Source organism: Arachis ipaensis, chromosome B04 (assembly GCF_000816755.2).
Source record: "Arachis ipaensis cultivar K30076 chromosome B04, Araip1.1, whole genome shotgun sequence".
Lineage (NCBI taxonomy): Eukaryota > Viridiplantae > Streptophyta > Magnoliopsida > Fabales > Fabaceae > Arachis > Arachis ipaensis.
This window is the reverse complement of record NC_029788.2, coordinates 50,423,449-50,443,255: the sequence shown is the minus strand read 5'-3', so window position 1 is coordinate 50,443,255 and position 19,807 is coordinate 50,423,449. Positions and strand designations below refer to the sequence as shown.

Below are 19,807 nucleotides of genomic sequence, written 5' to 3'. Positions count from 1 at the left end.
AAGGTGCTGCATCGTCAAGTGAATGATGTTAAAGAAGTGCTTGTTAGGAGGAAACTCAACGTTTGGTAACTTATCTTTTCATGCTCCTTTTTGTTTGCTTTGATTAATTTCTATATGTGTTTCATGGATTAAATTTGGTGTTGCCATACCAAGATTAAGCTTTTCATTTTACTAGGTACTTGGCCCAGCTCCATAGTGATTGTGTCATACTAAGTTTGGTGTTGCCAGACTTTACCGAAGTAAGGTACGTCTCCCCTTGCTCACACCTTAGTCATTTAATTCATTTATTTGATTTTTTTTCTTAGGTTTCTTTCCTCATGAACTCACGTGCCACATGCACTCACATGCACATCACCTTGTTTTGATCCCTCATGCATGCACCATAGCTTTTCTTATTGGTTCTTTCCTTTGGGTGCTTATATGTTCATGAAAGTCAATATGGTTGGACGATCGCAAAAAAAGTGCTTTCTGAAGTGAAATTTGACATGGAGTCAAACAACAAATAAGGGTTTTTGCAACGGTCAAAAACTGTTGCCATCAATCAGAAAACCGTTCCTAAAACTTTAGGCAACGCTTTGGCAACGGTTTTTGACCTGTGGTATATGCAGCCGTTACCAATGCTCAAAGGCAACGGTTTTTTATCTAAGGCAACGACAACAAAAAAACCGTTGCCAGAGTTACTAGCATAGGCAACAGTTTTAGCAACAATTTTTAGAGAACGGTTTAGAACCGTTACTGAATAAGCAACGGTTTAAAACCGTTTTCTTTTATGACGCAACGGTTTAAAACCATAACTGGATAGACAACGGTTTTAAGCTATTGTAGTTTTGTTATTCACAAAGACAACGGTTTAAAAGCATTGCCTTTGGTGTTTTTTTTTTTTGCAACGGTTTTAATACCATTGCCATTTTGTAGTTGTCTTTGACAACGGTTTTAACACCAATGTCTTTTGTGACTTTTTACAATGGTTTTTTGTAATTATATAATTCTTTATTTACAGTAGTTTTCTTATGTTGCACTGAAATTAGTTCTAACTATTTTAATTTAGTGTCGATAAATAAGCTTAACTATTTGAATCAAATCACTAGAAATAACTAATTGAACATTTACCATTAAATTTAATTTACAGACAAATTTTTGTGTCACTGAAGTTTGATTAAAGAAAAATATACATAACAAAGAAAAGTAGTACTCATTGCTTTGCATCATTTTACAACTTAAAATGCACCAAACTAAATTCAAATCCAAATTAGAATCAATTAATTCATTGTTTGGACACTCAAAAAACTTTAAAATTTAAAATCTATACACGTTGACACTAGCCAAGCCATTTTCCGACTAAACCTGCTACAGTAAGTAGCATTCTCAATCAACATGTAACTGCAAAAGTAATTAAAAGAACATTGATTAACATCAAATAAAATGGAAACTACAAGAAGCATAGAAGAGAAACATGTAACACAAAGCATACCAAAACTTTGATCTTTAGCAACATTGTTTGCTCTCCCTTTATCCGTTGAGGAACTCCTAAGGACTTGGCTCTCAGAAGAGTCGCAGAATTTGTTTTCAAGTCTGCTGCCACCGAGAATGTCCTCAACAGAGTCATCAAACAAATTTTTTCCCTAAATATTACCATAATTTAAATACTCATTTTGGGAAACACTAAGACATCTATTGAGAGAATCAACTCGGAATTTCCAACCACTTTACATGCTAACAAAATAAACCAACTAGCAATTAGGAAACAACCATTAACATTAACATTATGCTCAATAAAAAACATAACTTAATTTCAAACTAAATTGAATTAAAATAAAACTTCTATGCTTAACTTTTTAAACAGAGAGAACATGTTCAGCTAAATGACTCTTTTAATTTCAAACTAAATTGAATTAAAACAAAAGTTCTATGCTTAACATTTTACACAGAGAGAACATATTCAGCTAAATGACTCTTTTATTTATAATAGAAAATAAGCTTAATCCAAACACACATCGTAACCGAACCTCAGCAGACCAAGTGGGGGGCATCGCAATGGACGCAAGTGGAGAGGAGAGCATGGAATAGCAGCGGATGACAGAGTATGAACCGATGACGATGCAGAACTATTTTCTCCTAACATTGCTCAGAAAAAAATCTCATTAAAGAAAAAAAATCAATCAACAAAGTAACTAATGGCAAAATAAGGTCTACCTATTTGGTTCTTAATTGAAAATGACAGAACCTAACATACCTAACCTAACCCAACCCTCTTTTCATGGATTGAAAGAGACGTTGGAGACTTGGGAGTACATAATGATTTTAATATCACATCCATATGATTAGGTACATAGGAATTCTGCAGCCATTGTAGTTCATACCAAAGGCACAGGAAAACTAAAGCGAACCATCGCACAGACCAAGTTGCAAATTATAATGGTAGGAATGGTATAAAATATCCAAAATAAAATAAAGTGAACCATCAATACTAACTGCATTTTGTTTTTGGGGATAAAATAACTGGACTTTTTTGTTAACATGCTATATTCATGTATCTTATTTTCATATAGCCATCAATATTTGACTAGAGCAGAGAAAGCATTACATCAGCCACAAGAGTAACTTTTGTCATAGGTGAGCATAACTCCAAAGGGTAATCTTTTGATGCACGGGCCTTTGCTTTTTGAACATCAATTAATCTCTGCAAAACCTATCAATACACGTAAATCTATATCAAAATGCCATATATCTACATGAAAGATTTAACATGATAGACTATTAAATTATCAAGTAAATGTTTCTAATTTACAACCTTTACTAACTATGTACTTCGGAGTATCATAACAATACCTGCTCTAATTTGAAGTTTGAAATAGTAGCACATTCAAAAAATTCTCAAAATAATTTCTTTGTAATCAGTTAAGCTAAAATCAAATAAGTAGAAAAGCTAAATGATATCCTTAAAAAGAATCGTGCATTTGGTTCCAAACTGCAGTAAAAAGCTTTTAAGAGTAAACTACAAACCAGCTTAACTTTATCAAGACGAAGCGCAGCCCTTTCATACTCTTTCATCATATCTTTCGTTGACTCTTTAATTACTGTAAAATCATGGAAAATGAGACACTTGAGTTACCTAAACAGAGGTTGAGCCGCAATGAGGAGGCAGAGAACTAGTGATTGGGCACGATTCAGAAGCAGCGACACATCCCTCTCCTCAACGGTGACGCGGGTGATGGCTGCAGCAGGATGCGACAGCAAAGGCAACAGCAGTGAAGCAGAAGCAGAACAAGGGAAAAGCAAGGAGGCCGCGGAGAACAGAGAAGCAGTGACGCCGTGGAGAGGGGAGAAGCAGGGATGCGCGCTCTCATGGTTTGTTTTGAAGGGATCAGAGTCATTGGCTATGTTAGGGTTTATCTTAGTGTGAAATTTTTCAATAAATATATAATTATTCTAAAATTATTTTAATTTATTTTTTTATAATAATATTTGTTATATATTTATAATAAAAATATATAATATTTATTATATATTTATAACAATAGTTTTTGAGTATTTTATAAATTCAGTATTTATAGAAAAAATAGTTTGATTTTATATGATTATTTAAAATTATTTTTATTAGTATTGTTTAATTTGTATAATTATTTAAATAATATTAGAAAATTATTGTTTCATAAACGATTGTTGTAATGGTTATAAAAGCGTTCTTTAAAATAGTCAAAGAGAACGGTTTTGTTTTGTTACTATAGCGTAATAAAAAATTGAACTTCAACCGCAACACTATAAAAATCGTAGTCTAAGACCATCTAATAGAACGGTTTTAAAGTGTAGCATTTTGGCAACGGTTTTTATGCATTTCTTTTGTACAATTATTTAGACAACAATAAAAATCCGTTGCTTAAATACAAATCATGATAACGGTTATAAAACCATTCTTTAAAATAGTCAAATAGAACGGTTTTAGTTTGTTGCTATAAAATAATGAAAAATTGAATTCAACAGTAACACTATAAAAAACTGTTGTCTAAACATATCTAAGAGAACGGTTTTAAGGCGTTGCAAAATTTGGCGTTGCTAAAGGCCATATTTGTTGTAGTACCAACACCAACACGGGAAAATCATGGAGGAGATAAAGAGAAGAAAGTGGTTTCTTCTATGAAATCTACCCCAACAAGTGGAACTTACTATGGTGCATGAATTTTATGCAAATGCAGTTTGGGAAAGAAAGGAAGAGCCTTTTTACATTAGCTACGTAAGGGGCCAAATCATTGATTTTGGTATAGACAACATCCAGAGAATTTTACTCCTCCCAAGACCCTCATCGTCATCCTAATCAAGTGCCTTTGTAAGCATGCTGAGGTAAGTATGAATGAGGAAGGTATTCTGGTTCCTCAAGGCAACTCCATTACAACAGCAAGTGTGGCAAGAGTGAAAAGAAAGGTGTTCGGTAGGTCGGGTACCGGATGGTTCGGGTTGAAATCCTGCAGATGGTGGGGTCTCGTCTGGTTTCGGGCAGCCGGTCAGGTAAACGCGAGGTCCCGAGCACTTCGTGTAGGAAAAGGGGGGTGCCACCTGCAAAGACACTCCGACGCTTTTGTCAGTAAATGTGCAGGTAGAAAGGGTGCATCAGGAAGAACAACCCCCACCTCCAGCTCTTCAAGATCAATATGAGCAACCACTTCGTCAAGGGTTTAATTGGGAACAGCTGACTGCAACCCTCAATCATATTATGTTGGAATAAGAGAACCAATATGTGGAATTCCTCATTTTCAAGCAAGCCATGGACACTAAAACAAATTATCTATGCATAGGGATGCAAGTGTCAAACCCTGCAATGCCTCCATACCCTGTGGTTGGTCAATGGATTCATGACCAACTCCTACAAGGGAACATCAATATCACTCAAGAGACACTTGGGTGGTAGCAAGAGATGTGGAAGCCCAGAGAGTCTCATGATGATGGTGAGGAGGAGGAAGATAATGAGGAAGAGGATCAAGATAGAGGTGATGATGATGAATAAGGTGGCTGAGTTTCTTTCTTTTTTTTTTCTTTCTTTTCTTCTTTTGTTCTTTCTCTATTTCTTACATGTATTATGTTTCTTAAGTTTTTGTTTATTGTTTTTATCTTTTTCATTTCAAGCTTGTCATTGTACTTGTCCTTAAGTGATCAATATTTATAATGAAGAGTTGACTTTGATAAAGGAAAGTGAACTATTCGAAGAAAGTCCTATTATGCATAGTGGTGGTCCATGACTTGTAGTTATATGCTGTGGATAGTGATTTGTGAATGGTCTTAAATGAATGAGGAGAATGGTTCCTCATAAACAAAGGTTAAGAAAAGTATTATGTAATCTCTAAACATTCAAAAGATCCTTGAATTGAACTAAAAAGAAAAAAAGAGAGGAAAAGACACAGCAAGAGAAAGAAATTGAAACATGAAAAGCTCAAAAGAGATTCTGAAATTAATGAAAGCTCTAAGCATCAATGGTTAAGAGCCCAGTTATATGCATGTGGTGTTTTTATTCCAAGGAAAGGCTTGAACAACTAGATCCAAGGGGTGCTTCATCACTTGATAACTTGAGCTAACTAGCTCAGTATTATCGATTGAAAGTTTACAATCAAGAGGCTCCTTGCAACAAAATATTTAGAAGTCCCAAAGAGGCGCTAAGCATCAATGTCGGGGACCAACTCTCTAAATATATGCTTGTGGTACAACCATGTCAAGGAAAGGCTCGGTGATTAAATCCGAGGGGTGTTTTTTCACCCAGTAAGTTGGACCAACTAGTTCGGGATTATCAATTGAATGCCTACTATCAAAAGTTTCCTCGAGACGAAGCACTAATAGTTAAAAAAAAAAAAAGAAATCTCTCTACCACAAATGTGAATTAAGTGATTCAAGGATCAAGTAAAACCAAAAAAAAAGATCTCATAATATCATCTGAACCGAGTTTTCAAGGAATCCTCAACCAAGATTTCAAGATCTATTTGAGAAAGAAAAGCTTGACTACAAGACCATCAAACTCCGTTAGCTAACATGGACATGAAATATAAAGAAGATTCAATTTTCTTTTGTTAGATGCAACTCTATTATTCTCATTTCCTTTTCTTGAGGACAAGCAAAGACTTAAGTTTGGTGTTGTGATGCATGAGCATCGTTTAATAGCTTCCTAGTTAATTAGGTTAATAAAGATAGTGATTTCTCACAATTTCTCTTGTGTTTTCATCAAGATACTTTGAGTACTTTGCTTTATATATTTTGCAGGAGATTATTGAAGATTTTCATAATAACAGAGGAAAAAATAGAGAAGCACCATGTCCCATGTGGGGAAGCAATGTCTCACGTTGGGCCAACCTCAAGGAGCACAAGTCTTTCCAGCTTCGAGGACATGGCAGATGAGGAAGCAACGTCCCACGCTGGGCCAACCTCCAGAAGCCCCAGCTTTCCCCTCAACGGAGACGTCTCACACGAGTGGCTCATGTCCCATGTTGAGGCCTCTCCCAGCAGCTCCAGCTAGCCATCCATGAAGGCATCCCATGTGAAGTCACCACATCCCATGTGAAGTCACCACAGCTCCAAGGACATGGGACGTTGCTTATGCCACCTTCACCAAGCAACGAAGACGTTGTACGTGGAGCAGCGACGTCACACGTCTATCCTCTCCTTCACGGGCATATCCTACGTCCAGCCTTCACGTCCTACGTCCACCCTTCATGTTGCACATCTAGTCTCCACTAGCTCGAGCACGTCCCACGTGGAGGAGTCACGTCCCACTTTGGGCCTAGAGGCAGCAGCTCCCAAGCATCCAGGATCGAAAACACCGCACACCAGTTCTCCACGTCCCACGTTGGGCTTGAACACAGTAACTGCATCTCAATGTACATGAAGACGTTGCACATGAGGCCTCCCACATCGTACGTCCAAGCTTCTTCCTCTAAAAGATGTCCCACATCTCTCATGTGGCTCATATGCCAACTTGCTCCATGGTTCTTGGGAGGTGCACCTCAAGTCCAAGACTTAATTCAAGCCCATAAAGCTTAAGGAAGCAATCAAGTACTAAAGACTGCTCCTTAATCACAAGGAATCACTTTGATTTTTGGAAGTTAATTAAGAAAATATATTATCTAATTTGGTTTTAATGAAGTTTAATTATATGGTTTTTGTTTAGTTTAGGAGTATTTAAGAATTCAGGAAATTCTGAAGGAGGCACCTAGTAACTCCCGTAGACTTTTGAATCCTGAATTTATGTTTTGCATCATGAGCAACTAATCTCATCTGTTAAGAATAGGAGCTTTGTTGATTCTTATGGATTAATATTATAAAATTCTCGTTAAGGTTAGGCCCAATTCTTATGAACATTACATATGAATCCTAATTAATTTTAAACTCAAAATATCATAAAAAAAATTAATTACTTTTAATAAAATAATTTTCTTAAAATAAAATTCTTAACAAATATAATAAATCATAAATTACTCATTAAGAGGTGGCCACTACCTCTGGACTATAGAATTTCATTTTCCATGTTGAATTTTCTATTTGTAGTTAATGCTATTGTTGTTGTAACAACCCTGATTTTCGAGTACGCGAGATCTTTTCTGAAGGTACGAATTTCTCCGGAAGATCAGTAAAGGGAACACCTCTGATATATCATCAAGAATCTCAATCTTCATTGTCATTATGTCATCTTTAAGCTAGGACCTCTTCTAAGGCAAGCTCGATAATGCAATCACGAAGAACCTAGTTTTTAAACCGTATCGGTTAGGAGTTTTAATTCTAGTTTTCGTAAATAGTCTCTGTTTGACAAATCGGACTCGATTCATGAGACAAGAAAGATAATAGTATAATGTTATCATTATATTAGTATTAGAAGCTGCTAGAATGATATTATAAGGTTACCTGGTCTGTTTTAGTTAAAAACAGGAAATCGGTTTAACCAGGTTCACAGTTTACTGGTACAGCTTAGCACCAGCACTCTCTGATGACTTTACCAATGCTAAGGCCTCATCATAAATGTTCTATTCTCATATTAAATATGTTACTAGTGTCATTTATGCTAGTATCTCAGAAAATAATTTTTAGAGATATTTTTACAAGTGTTTCGATACATCTAGTTTTAGTAGTTATACACCTGAGATATTTTAATATTATTTTAAACCATCTCCAAATGAAAAATCACAACTCACCCTACACCCCCAAGACACTCCAAGGCTGGTCATTTACTCCCTTTGGCCGAAAATGAGAAGAGAGAAAAGAGAGAAACTTTCATGACACTTAAATCTTCAAAGCTTAATTTCTTCTGAACTAAAACTCAAATCAAAACTCCGATTTTACCAAAATGAGCCTCTCTTCTTCCTCTACATAACCATATAACTTATCAAGGCTAGAAATAAGGTGAGATGGCTGTTCCTTTCCCCTTTGAATTTGGTTTTCAAGGAAACATGCATGAACATGTGTTTTCTTGATGTTCTTCCTTAGGAATCATGCTTAACTTGACTTGAGGTCCAAGAAACATTAATTTCCAGCAAGTATAAGGTGATATATCCCTTCCTAATGTGCTGAGAGAGATTTGGTCAGTTGAGGGTTTGTGGATTTAAAGTTGTTCTTGATGTGATTTAGGAGGAAAAAGTGCTTAAGGACCACCTAAGAACATAACCGAATTAGGAGCAGCAAAACCAGGTAGAGTTTGAAGAAATTAATCTTGATTGATTGTGTTTGAGTTGTGTGATTATGTTATGGTTTGGCTATGCTTGAAATTGATGATTTATACGAGTGATTCTTGTTGAAAATTTGTTGAAATTTTGATGAAATTTGATGAAATTCAAGCATTGAGTTTGTGTTCTTGGAACAGCTGGAAAATGAAACCCTAACTCTTAAATTGGGGTTCAATTTGTGTTAAAATCAAGTAGAAAATATGGGGTTTTGGTGGCTGCTAATTTATTTTGAATTATGGTAAAAATCGGTTGCTGAAAAGATTGAAAAACGGGTAAAAACAGAGAAAGAATCTGAAGAATTTACGAAGAACACTTTGAGTGTGGTGAAGAACATTGAATAACACCTTTTAGATCTTAAAAAGGGCAAGTTTTTAATTATTTTGGTGTTTGAGGGGTTATTTGGTAATTTCTGAAAGTTAGGGTGGTTAAAGTATAAATATTAAAAGTTACGGGTGGTAAAAAGTAAATTTTAAAGGTTAAAAGTATAAAGTGGGGTAATTTTCGAAAATTTAATGATAAAATAATAAATAATAATAAAATATTAAATAATAATATTTAATTAAAAATAATATTTTAATAAAAATAATAAAATAATACGAAAAAGGCAGTTTTCTGTAAAAGCTTTAGAAAGACAACTTTAAGCTCAGAATCTCATAATTACCTTCATAAAACACTTAGAGAGTGGTAATAACATATTAGTGAGGCAAAGATAAAGGAAAAATAAAAAGTTAAAGAAGAGATGAAAATCGGAGAAAAAGTCCGTAAAGTTTTAATGACAGAAAACAAACAGAGATTAGTGAACGAACTAGGGCAACATAGTTAGTTCTTGAGTAGCGCCTAGGATCAGGTATTATATGAAAAGTTAAACTGTTTCAGTATAGACTTAATGAACCTATACTTGGGACAGGCTAACTATTCATACCGAAATTTACATAAGCTTTAAATACATACGTTAAGCAGAGAAATCAGAGCATAGTAGAGAAACACAAAAAAACAGAGTAACCAAACCAGAGTAAAGAGGTAAAGAGAAAAAGAGTAATATAGATACAGAGAAAAGAGTAATCAGAGCTGAGTAAAGAGACAGAGAGAGAAGAGCAGTAAAACACACGAACTGATAATGTTAAATACAGGAAGTACCCACGAACTGAATGATTATTGGTCTCGGGGGAACCTACAAACTGTTAACTATTTCGTGTTGGGGAAAAACCCATGAATTGATAATTATTGATTACAGGAATAACCATGAACTGTTGATAATCTTTGATCTCAGGGAAACCCACGAACTGAGGAGCTCTGTTTTGTTGTATGTTGATCTCGGGAAAACCTACGAACTGAGGATCTCTGTTTTGTTTGTGTGTTGATCTTGGGAACGCCCACGAACAGAGGATCACTGTTTCCCCTTGTGTGTATATTATGGGGTCGAGCTTTGTGCCGACTGTCGGTAGTCACGAAGGAGTGGTATTCTTACCACCGACACATATGCACTAAGGACACAAAGGGAAGCCATATCTAGGACTAGTTCCTAGGTAATGTCGGGATGCAGGGTGTAAACCGACACATGAGCTCATGGCTTGCATAGGACAGACATGCATCATAATTGGTTGTGCATTTCCTCTGTTATGCTTGTTGAATGAATGTATGCTTTGTTTGTTTGTATTCTATTATCTGTGTTTGTGTCTTATTTTCTTGTATTCTTTCGTTCGTGCTTTGCTTTCTGTTTTCTCTATTTTTTCTATTTATCTGTTTCTTCTATTTACTGCTTTTCTATATTTTGATATTCGTCTGCTAAACAATACAGAATTAATGAACTTAACTAATAACCCTGGCCCTACTAAGAACTCCCCAGTTCTTACCCCTTCTCTCTCGCTTTTCCCTTCAGATGGAAGCATGAGTGCCCTTCCGTAGTTCACTGACGACCGTTCACAAAAAGGATTCCGCTCGAAGTAGTCTTCTGAGTCTAGGGTGAATCTCGTACTCTGTTTATATGTATATACTATGAAACCAGCCAATGTCTGCACCCCGTTTGTACGTGAACATTAATCTAAATCCTGTGTACGAGACTCCTGTTGTGCGGCTACTTGATGAGGTACCAGAGAGACGTCATATGGCAATGTCTGATCGTGCAGATGAGTAGTAGATGATGTTCTACCTTTTGATGACGTTCCACCTGACTTGAGTTTTGAAGACTTACACTACACCAAATAAGCCAAATAGCTACACTTAATTTGTGACCGTTATTTTAAAGGTCTCTATTAATTAAAATTGTGACACTTCTACTCTTAATTATTAAACCGTTAGTACTGACTCTATATTTGCTCACTCTTTTTCTTTCTTTTTTTCAACTTTTTATTTTTCCTGAAACTGTATTCACTTTCTCACTGCCGATTCAGATGAGATGAGAAGAGATGAGAAACAGAGAAAGTGACGCAACAACCTTCACCACGCTACAGTTCGTCGTTCGTCGTCGTGATTCGCGTTGGACGTTCACCGTTCACTATTCACTGTCGCGGTTTCGCGTTCACCGTTCACTGTCCCTGCATCGTCCTTTCTCTTCCCTTCGAGTGCGACCCCTAATTCCAAATCCAGCGACTTTTTCTTCTCTTCCAACCTTGATAGTGAGTATTTAATTGTTTTTCTACTATAATTTTTACCCCTGCAATTTCTTTGTTGTTGCTTAATGTTTGTTGTGCTGAAGTTGTTGCAATTGTTTGATCTTGGTGCTCTATTTTGTTGCAATTTATTGTAATGATTATATCATCATGTTCATATTTGCTCTTTTTTTTTCAATTTTCTTATTTCCTTTTTCCGCACTCAACATGTTCGATGAAATGCTTCAACTAGATTTCTTTGAATTCTCTCTTTATTATTTCTTCTCTTGATTTTTTTGATATTTTTGTGCCTTGATGACATCATGAATTGGTTAGTGCTCTTCTTTAATTATGCAAATTGCTACGCTAGAAATGGAAAAGCTAATTAGCTGAACTTTAATCTTGGATTTCATCTCTCTATCTTATGTCCATCCTTGTAAAACCTGGTAGTTTTGTTTTGGTGCACCTATAAACTTGATGTGAGCTTGATGACTAATTTATAGAAAAAGCTAAAAGTAAAAGACCACCATCCCTACTAGTATCAAAAAACCATCTCTGACTAACTTTCTTGTGTTCATATTGACTTAGGTGTCTAACTTCTATATTATAGGAAATAAATTAATGTGGCATATGTGTCATGAGACAGAAATGGATTTGCTAATATATAAATGGGATCTCCAATTCTCCATTGCAATGATTGTTACTTAAGATATTGTTTAATTTTATAGCACATACCTTATTGCATTAATTCTTGCCGAGATATTTGTCGAAGAAAAAAATCAGTCTATGTTTTGTGAATTAAACCGCTTTAATTTGTTCTGTTATAAATTTTTAAATTTATAAATAGGAGCTGAGGGTGTGCAAGTTTATTTAATTTAATTAGTTTCTACTTTCTAGGGTCAAACATACACTTGAAACTCTTATAATATGTATGTTGGTTACTGCCAAGTGCCAAATGTATCTACTCAATTGTTAAAGAGTAAAGACAGAGCACATGGAAGAAAAAGCAGGGGAGAAGGTGTAATGTTTATTAGAGTAGCACTAAATTTATATTTTTCTCTATTCTTGTCTTTTGTCTTGGGTTAGATGTTCAATCACAAAAGTGGCATATGCAGAGTCTGGCCATCTCTCTTGAGTAAATTTGTGATTATGACTAATCTGAATTGCTTTGAAGTTTGAAGAGGTGCTTTGAAGCTTGTTCTTCAGTTGATGGATGTTAAAGGCCTCACAATTTCACATGTCAAGAGCCATCTTTAGGTTCACTTTTATTCATTTTATTTTTTAAAAAAATAGTAAATAAATTGGTAAAAATTTCATGATATTCATTCTCTCTCTCTCTCTTTGTTTTTTCTTCAAAACTAGATGTACAGAAGCATGAGGGGTGACTTGGGAAGGCAAGGTACTAATAAAAATCTTCTTTGACTTTTACTTCAAATCAAAGCACATGATCTTCAACAAAACAATGAGATTTTTCTTTCTTTTATTTTCATTGTGATATGCATAAAATAAAAATAATAAATATAAGTATTGGTTCAAACCTTATCCTTTTCACACATTTAAATTTTTCGGTTATAAATTTAAATTAAATTTTAAATTCAAACTCTTATTTTATAAATACTTTAAATACTTGTATTTGAATTTCATTTCTATATATATAATTTCCCAATTAGCATTTTGTGCTATACTAACTAACAAATAAACACCAAGATATAAACATATATAGAATGGGTGGGGAAGGACTGATTAATAAGACTTCTCATAATTCATTAAGCTCTTGATATTGATTTATTAATCATCTTCATCATCAATCATCAAAAGTTTAATTTCCATACTATATATGTGAATTTAAAATCCTTTTACATTATAATAATCAGGTATTGTCATATAAATAAAGTTTATATTTTAAATATTTTTATGAACTTAGAGATAGTAGCATCTAATTAGATATAAGTATATGAATTATCTCACAATACACATAAATTTTTATAAATTTATTACATCATTGACGCATAAGAGCTCAAGTACATAGAATTAAAATTTGTCAAGATGTCCTTGGTTAGCTAGGCCTATAATTTCTTATTAGTTTTTAAGATAAATATTCTCCCCCTATTTTTCAAATTGAAGTTTTTTCTTTTCTCCTATAGTATGAATTCAACGCCGAAAAGGGGGAGGATAACAAGGAAGAGTTATACAATTTTGTCCTAGCTTGCCACCATACAAAAGTGGATCGATCATTTTGGAGGGTCGACTACCCATGCCATCTTTTGACAAGGCACTGCATATTTTACTATTTTTTACTTTAATTTTACCAATCCACAATGAATTCAGTACTTTGCATAAATTAATTAATCGAAATCTGTCAATAATTCATCAAGATTGAATGTCCATTAATATTTGTGTGATAGATCTTCATAAGGCTTTTCATGCTTAATTCTTTTAAAGGCTCAATAATTGCCACTACATATAGATAGCGGCTTCACTTTTGGTACCTGAACTTGGGAAGCTTGAGCATTTACAATATCTTTTTGTTGTTCTTTCTAAAGTGACTTTATTTTTTTTCAGTTGATTTTAATTTAATGTATTTAATTTACTTGCATTCTCTTCTTTCTTGGTTTCTTTGTACTGGTGTTTATGAATGAAATTCATTTTTTGTTGAAGTCCTGTTTAATACTAAACATTCTTGGGCAACATCTTTTAGGATAAAGTTTAGGAACATATGCATCAATTCATGTAATAACGAATTATACTTTAGCTACATCTGATGGAGGAGAAGGAGCGGCAGAAAGCCGAAGCAAAGGCTAAGGAGGTTGAGGCAGCTGAGGCTGCAAAAAGAAGTGCTAGAGCTGCAGTTGCTTCATTGCTTCCTTCCAAGTTGTTTGGGAATAAGGATGCTGATTCAGAGGCTAAATGATGCAAATGCTTCTGAGCCAGGGTTGGTAGAGAATCCAGCGACTTTTTCTTCTCTTCCAACCTTGATAGTGAGTATTTAATTGTTTTTCTACTATAATTTTTACCCCTGCAATTTCTTTGTTGTTGCTTAATGTTTGTTGTGCTGAAGTTATTGCAATTGTTTGATCTTGGTGCTCTATTTTGTTGCAATTTATTGTAATGATTATATCGTCATGTTCATATTTGCTATTTTTTTTTAATTTTCTTATTTCTTTTTTCCGCACTCAACATGTTCGATGAAATGCTTCAACTAGATTTCTTTGAATTCTCTCTTTATTATTTCTTCTCTTGATTTTTTTGATATTTTTGTGCCTTGATGACATCATGAATTGGTTAGTGCTCTTCTTGAATTATGCAAATTGCTACGCTAGAAATGGAAAAGCTAATTAGCTGAACTTTAATCTTGGATTTCATCTCTCTATCTTATGTCCATCCTTGTAAAACCTGGTAGTTTTGTTTTGGTGCACCTATAAACTTGATGTGAGCTTGATGACTAATTTATAGAAAAAGCTAAAAGTAAAAGACCACCATCCCTACTAGTATCAAAAAACCATCTCTGACTAACTTTCTTGTGTTCATATTGACTTAGGTGTCTAACTTCTATATTATAGGAAATAAATTAATGTGGCATATGTGTCATGAGACAGAAATGGATTTGCTAATATATAAATGGGATCTCCAATTCTCCATTGCAATGATTGTTACTTAAGATATTGTTTAATTTTATAGCACATACCTTATTGCATTAATTCTTGCCGAGATATTTGTTGAAGAAAGAAATCAGTCTATGTTTTGTGAATTAAACCGCTTTAATTTGTTCTGTTATAAATTTTTAAATTTATAAATAGGAGCTGAGGGTGTGCAAGTTTATTTAATTTAATTAGTTTCTACTTTCTAGGGTCAAACATACACTTGAAACTCTTATAATATATATGTTGGTTACTGCCAAGTGCCAAATGTATCTACTCAATTGTTAAAGAGTAAAGACAGAGCACATGGAAGAAAAAGCAGGGGAGAAGGTGTAATGTTTATTAGAGTAGTACCAAATTTATATTTTTCTCTATTCTTGTCTTTTGTCTTGGGTTAGATGTTCAATCACAAAAGTGGCATATGCAGAGCCTGGCCCTCTCTCTTGAGTAAATTTGTGATTATGACTAATCTGAATTGCTTTGAAGTTTGAAGAGGTGCTTTGAAGCTTGTTCTTCAGTTGATGGATGTTAAAGGCCTCACAATTTCACATGTCAAGAGCCATCTTTAGGTTCACTTTTATTCATTTTATTTTTTAAAAAAATAGTAAATAAATTGGTAAATATTTTATGATATTCATTCTCTCTCTCTCTTTGTTTTTTCTTCAAAACCAGATGTACAGAAGCATGAGGGGTGACTTGGGAAGACAAGGTACTAATAAAAATCTTCTTTGACTTTTACTTCAAATCAAAGCACATGATCTTCAACAAAACAATGAGATTTTTCTTTCTTTTATTTTCATTGTGATATGCATAAAATAAAAATAATAAATATAAGTATTGGTTCAAACCTTATCCTTTTCACACATTTAAATTTTTCGGTTATAAATTTAAATTAAATTTTAAATTCAAACTCTTATTTTATAAATACTTTAAATACTTGTATTTGAATTTCATTTCTATATATATAATTTCCCAATTAGCATTTTGTGCTATACTAACTAACAAATAAACACCAAGATATAAACATATATAGAATGGGTGGGGAAGGACTGATTAATAAGACTTCTCATAATTCATTAAGCTCTTGATATTGATTTATTAATCATCTTCATCATCAATCATCAAAAGTTTAATTTCCATACTATATATGTGAATTTAAAATCCTTTTACATTATAATAATCAGGTATTGTCATATAAATAAAGTTTATATTTTAAATATTTTTATGAACTTAGAGATAGTAGCATCTAATTAGATATAAGTATATGAATTATCTCACAATACACAGAAATTTTTATAAATTTATTACATCATTGACGCATAAGAGCTCAAGTACATAGAATTAAAATTTGTCAAGATGTCCTTGGTTAGCTAGGCCTATAATTTCTTATTAGTTTTTAAGATAAATATTCTCCCCCTATTTTTCAAATTGAAGTTTTTTCTTTTCTCCTATAGTATGAATTCAACGCCGAAAAGGGGGAGGATAACAAGGAAGAGTTATACAATTTTGTCCTAGCTTGCCACCATACAAAAGTGGATCGATCATTTTGGAGGGTCGACTACCCATGCCATCTTTTGACAAGGCACTGTATATTTTACTATTTTTTTACTTTAATTTTACCAATCCACAATGAATTCAGTAGTTTGCATAAATTAATTAATCGAAATCTGTCAATAACTCATCAAGATTGAATGTCCATTAATATTTGTGTGATAGATCTTCATAAGGCTTTTCATGTTTAATTCTTTTAAAGGCTCAATAATTGCCACTACATATAGATAGTAGCTTCACTTTTGGTACCTGAACTTGGGAAGCTTGAGCATTTACAATATCTTTTTGTTGTTCTTTCTAAAGTGACTTTATTTTTTTTCAGTTGATTTTAATTTAATGTATTTAATTTACTTGCATTCTCTTCTTTCTTGGTTTCTTTGTACTGGTGTTTATGAATGGAATTCATTTTTTGTTGAAGTCCTGTTTAATACTAAACATTCTTGGGTAACATCTTTTAGGATAAAGTTTAGGAACATATGCATCAATTCATGTAATAACGAATTATACTTTAGCTACATCTGATGGAGGAGAAGGAGCGGCAGAAAGCCGAAGCAAAGGCTAAGGAGGTTGAGGCAGCTGAGGCTGCAAAAAGAAGTGCTAGAGCTGCAGTTGCTTCATTGCTTCCTTCCAAGTTGTTTGGGAATAAGGATGCTGATTCAGAGGCTAAATGATGCAAATGCTTCTGAGCCAGGGTTGGTAGAGAGAATAACTGAAACTGAGGGTTCAGTTAATGGAGAGACTAAAAAAGAGGTAACCGCTTGAAGTTGTAACTTCATTAATCTTGATATGCTTAGATCAAGAAATTTAATGCATGTGTTTCTTTTTTATCAAAAATATTTTTGAATCATAAACTTATGTTACCAAATTTTTTATTAATTTTATATGTAATTAAATTGTTGGGGAAATGATTATGCAGTTATTGAGTTGATCAATTTCACATTGAAACTTCCTTTTCCTTTTCCCCTCTAGTGCTGCAGCTACAAGATTATGGCTCTTGGATTGTGACTTGTTTTATGACTAGAAATGAGAGTAATGTTTATCTGAAAATTATACTGAACCTTTATAAATGAGAGTAATATTTCCTCCCATACTGATGATCTATTCGCTTTTCTATGGGGTAGCAGTCTCAATTGAAATCAGGGGGTAGGCAGGATTCTTGTGAAGGTTTGGCATAAATTACTCCTTGTTGTTGCCTGTTCTATCTTATGTCCATTATTGTAAAACTTGGTAGTTTTGTTTGGTGCACCTATAAACTTGATGTGAGCTTAATGATTAATTTAATGTTAATTCATAATTCTGCGGTTCTTTATTACTTTTCCTTTGTTAATTTTTCTATGTAAAATATTAATAATAGAGCAGATATAATAACTCTTATTATTTCTCACTGTTACAACTCTTAAACTGTATACATACCCAAGCATAGTTTAGTTGTTGATGAAGCCCTCAAATATTTTAATCTTTTGCTTATAACTACTACTTCTTGCTCTTGGATTATTTTCATAGTTTATTCTTGTGTTTTCAAGCCCGAATTTGAAGTGACTGAAGATTGATCATTCACCATAAGGCTTTTGGACTAAACCGGAATAATGTTGTCAACTGCAGAAGAAGCTATTGAACTTACAGCAGAGAGGGACTGGATACCATTGAAGCAATTGATTGTGTTTTAGGATCATCTTGGAGTTTCCTTTTGGGAACTTGATTCCAAGTATATTGTGTTGGTATGGTGCAATCAAATACTTCAATGTTTCCTTCTGAATTGAGAGGTGAAAAGGTATGATTAAGGCCTATCTGTGAAATCTTTGTCATGTTTGGATCAGGAATTATGTTATTAGTAGCTAGTGCTCTTCTTTGTTCTGTTTTATTAAGCTCTGACACAGTGAAATCATAATTAAGCATTTATGGTTGAGTAGAGACGGGTTTTAAACATCATTGTCCACTTAATTTGCAGATATTTGGATCCAAATTGTCCGAAGGTGTTTTCGTTGGCTCATTTCTCTCCATGTCATCAATAGCAGTGGTATGTTTTCCTGTTTCTCCAAACCAAAAATTACTGTATATACCCCCCTTCATACTAAATCAGTTAATGGTTCCATCCCCACCCCTTTATCCCAAATCCTAAACCTGAAAACCTTATAAGTTCATTTAATTGTAAATTTTTATGGGCTTGGGGTTATGCCATGTATTTCAAGCAAATTCAAATGCGCATTAGTCTTGGTGGTAATCTTTATTTGGATATTTCTAATTTCCTATATTTCATGTTTCATTGCAAGTCCCTTTATTCGTGAATGCATTCTAATCATTGCATTCTCTCATTTGTAGAGGACAAGAGTTGCTTGTGAAGTAATTGTTGAAGTTGGATACTATTGAGGTTGAAGGTGAAGCGAAGTTGCGGAAAAAGTTGAGGATTAAGTTACAAGTACAATTGTTAGCTTTATATGTTTGGATTAAGTTAGGATTTTTTGAATTTACATTTTATGGTCAACTTTTGAAATATATTGTTTCTATTTTTGTAAAACTTGTGAGATTGAGTTTAAATTTCTTGAAATATAATGCCATTTATTATTTTGTTGGTAGACAAATAAATTATTATTTATAATAGAAATAATTTTTTTAATAATTAATAAAACAAAATAATATGTTGGAGAGATTATGACAGTTTAAAACAGTCACTAAATACGGGAAAAAACTGTCATAGGAATTAGTAACTTAGTGACGGTTTTAAATCGAAAAATCGTCACTAAAAATATTGTGACGGTTTAAATTGTCACTAAATATACCTAAAAACTGTCATAAGAACTAGTAACTTAGTGACGGTTTAAAATAGTCATGAAATATAAAGATAAACTGTCACAGAAATTAGTAATTTAACGACAGTTTTAAAACGTCGCGAAATGCAGCATAAAAAAGCACATTTACAAGTGTTACAGATTAGTGACGGTTTTATACTTCAAAAACCGTCACAAACAATTTAGCGACACTTCCAACAGTGGTCCAAAACCGTCACTATGTCAGCTGGCAACGCTCAAATCTGTGACGCTTTTTTTTACCGTCGCAAAACCATTTAATGACAGTTAAAACCGTCGCCAAGCATTAAAAAAAACCGTCGCCAAAATGCTGTTTTGTTGTAGTGTTAGAACGTACTTTCCCTCACTTTAGTAGTTTAGAGGGACTAGGTGAGTATAGAGTCTAGGCTAGCCTGTGTGCCAGCTTAGGGACTTCTTGAACAAGTCAGGGTCTGGGATGTTGTATGTATATATATGTATATAGTTATTATCTAGCTATATCTAGGGGTGTTCTAACTAAAAGTCTATACTCTAATAAAGGTTGGATCACCGAATAT

General features: G+C 33.7%; 1 long non-coding RNA gene across 2 annotated transcripts; it reads left to right on the top strand.

Annotated features, from left to right (window-relative positions):
- LOC107639312 lies at positions 11,036-18,396 on the top strand. 2 transcript variants are annotated; one of them, XR_002361074.1, is made up of 6 exons: positions 11,036-11,305; positions 15,315-15,485; positions 15,589-15,625; positions 16,371-17,217; positions 17,589-17,631; positions 18,070-18,396. It is a non-coding gene; the product is annotated as an uncharacterized LOC107639312 (long non-coding RNA). The 2 variants fall into 2 exon arrangements; XR_002361073.1 differs by lacking the exon at positions 11,036-11,305 and having other exon boundaries at positions 14,227-15,485.